Source organism: Alligator mississippiensis, unplaced genomic scaffold (assembly GCF_030867095.1).
Source record: "Alligator mississippiensis isolate rAllMis1 unplaced genomic scaffold, rAllMis1 scaffold_19, whole genome shotgun sequence".
Lineage (NCBI taxonomy): Eukaryota > Metazoa > Chordata > Crocodylia > Alligatoridae > Alligator > Alligator mississippiensis.
The window spans coordinates 112,091-115,000 of record NW_026775265.1 but is presented as its reverse complement, the minus strand read 5'-3'; positions in this window follow the sequence as shown (position 1 = coordinate 115,000).

Below are 2,910 nucleotides of genomic sequence, written 5' to 3'. Positions count from 1 at the left end.
CCGGGCGAGAGTTCCAGGAGCCCGGCCGCGATTCCGGCTTCTCCCCGGTGCCCTGCCCGGAGGCCGGGCAGGTCCGGGGGCCTTCGGCGCGGGCGGCGGGCTGCTCCCGCGGGGGAGACGAGCCTCTCTGGGGCCCGGGAGGTTGGCCCTGGGTCGACCTGGCGCCGGGGCTCGGGCTCCGGAAGTCCGTATGAGGTTTTTCAAACGGGCCTTGCCCGGGCCTTCGCTCCAGGAGGGCGGACACTTTCGGCGGTTGCCCCCGGCGGCTGGGCCGGGTGCCGCATCTACAATATTGCCAGGAAAGGTTCGCGGAGATTTTCGAGGACACGGGTTTCGGGACCCTAGATGCCCATCTTGGGTTCCAGGAGCTCGGACGGAGGAACCTCCGGGGCCGGACCGTTCCGAAGGAGGGGGTCAAAACCGAGTTTGGCTCCATGTCGACTGGAGCTCCGGCCCCGGGGCGGGCCGGGCGGCCTGCCCGGCGAGAGTTCCAGGAGCCCGGCCGCGATTCCGGCTTCTCCCCGGTGCCCTGCCCGGAGGCCGGGCGGGCCCGGGGGCCTTCGGCGCGGGCGGCAGGCGGCTTCCGCGGCGGAGACGAGCCTCTCTGGGGCCCGGGAGGTGGGCCCTGGGTCGACCTGCCGCCGGGGCTCGGGCTCCGGAAGTCCGTATGAGGTTTTTCAAACGGGCCTTGCCCGGGTCTTCGCTCCAGGAGGGCGGACACTTTCGGCGGTTGCCCCCGGCGGCTGGGCCGGGTGCCGCATCTACAATATTGCCAGGAAAGGTTCGCGGAGATTTTCGAGGACACGGGTTTCGGGACCCTAGATGCCCATCTTGGGTTCCAGGAGGCCGGACGGAGGAACCTCCGGGGCCGGACCGTGCTGCAGGAGAGGTTCAACCCCGAGTTTGGCTCCATGTCGACTGGAGCTCCGGCCCGGGGGGCGGGCCGGGCGGCCTGGCCGGGCGAGAGTTCCAGGAGCCCGGCCGCGATTCCTACTTCTCCCCGGTGCCCTGCCCGGAGGCCGGGCGGGTCCGGGGGCCTTCGGCGCGGGCAGCGGGCTGCTCCCGCGGGGGAGACGAGCCGCCCTAACGCCCGGGAGGGAGGCCCGGGGTCGACCTGGCTCCCGAGCTCCGGCCCTGGAAGTCCGTATGAGGATTTTCAAACGGGCCGTGCCCGGGCCTTCGCTCCAGGAGGCCGGACACTTTCGGCGGTTGCTCCCGGCGGCTGGGCCGGGTGCCACATCTACAATATTGCCAGGAAAGGTCCGCGGAGATTTTCGGGGACACGGTTTTCGGGACCCTAGATGCCCATCTTGGGTTCCAGGAGGTCGGACGGAGGAACCTCCGGGGCCGGACCGTGCTGCAGGAGAGGTTCAACCGCGAGTTTGGCTCCATGTCGACTGGAGCTCCGGCCCAGGGGCGGGCCGAGCGGCTTGGCCGGGCGAGAGTTCCAGGAGCCCGGCCGCGATTCCTACTTCTCCCCGGTGCCCTGCCCGGAGGCCGGGCGGGTCCGGGGGCCTTCGGCGCGGGCAGCGGGCTGCTCCCGCGGGGGAGACGAGCCGTGCTGGGCCCCGGGAGGGAGGCCCGCGGTCGACCTGGCGCCTGGGCTCCGGCCCTGGAAGTCCGTATGAGGTTTTTCAAACGGGCCTTGCCCGGGCCTTCGCTCCAGGAGGGCGGACACTTTCGGCGGTTGCCCCCGGTGGCTGGGCCGGGTGCCGCATCTACAATATTGCCAGGAAAGGTTCGCGGAGATTTTCGGGGACACGGATTTCGGGACCCTAGATGCCCATCTTGGGTTCCAGGAGGTCGGACGGAGGAACCTCCGGGGCCGGACCGTGCTGCAGGAGGGGGTCAAAACCGAGTTTGGCTCCATGTCGACTGGAGCTCCGGCCCGGGGGGCGGGCCGGGCGGGCAGGCCGGGCGAGAGTTCCAGGAACCCGGCCGCGATTCCGGCTTCGACCCGGTCGACTGCACGGCGGGCGTGCAGGCCGGGGGGCGACTCGCAGGGGCCCTTCCAGGCTGCGGGGCCCAGCGGTTGGAGCCCGGCTACCCCGGCGAAGGGGCGGAAGAACCTGCACGGCGCGGCGGGAGAACCCGGCATGCTTCCGCGGGGCAGGCCGGGCAGGAGTTCCAGGAGCCCGGCCACGATTCCTACTTCTCCCCGGTGCCCTGCCCGGAGGCCGGGCGGGCCCGGGGGCCTTCGGCGCGGGCATCAGGCGGCTTCCGCGGCGGAGACGTGCCTCTCTGGGGCCCGGGAGGTTGGCCCTGGGTCGACCTGGCGCCCGGGCTCGCGCTCCGGAAGTCCGTATGAGGTTTTTCAAACGGGCCTTGCCCGGGCCTTCGCTCCAGGAGGGCGGACACTTTCGGCGGTTGCCCCCGGTGGCTGGGCCGGGTGCCGCATCTACAATATTGCCAGGAAAGGTTCGCGGAGATTTTCGGGGACACGGATTTCGGGACCCTAGATGCCCATCTTGGGTTCCAGGAGGTCGGACGGGCGAACCTGCGGGGCCGGACCGTGCTGCAGGAGGGGGTCAAAACCGAGTTTGGCTCCATGTCGACTGGCGCTCCGGCCCGGGGGGCGGGCCGGGCGGGCAGGCCGGGCGAGAGTTCCAGGAACCCGGCCGCGATTCCGGCTTCGACCCGGTCGACTGCACGGCGGGCGTGCAGGCCGGCGGCGACTCGCAGGGCCCCTTCCAGGCAGCGGGGCCCAGCGGTTGGAGCCCGGCTACCCCGGCGAGGGGCGGAAGAACCTGCACGGCGCGGCCGGAGAACCCGGCATGCTTCCGCGTGGCAGGCCGGGCAGGAGTTCCAGGAGCCCGTCCACGATTCCTACTTCTCCCCGGTGCCCTGCCCGGAGGCCGGGCGGGCCCGGGGGCCTTCGCCGCGGGCGGCGGGCGGCTTCCGCGGCGGAGA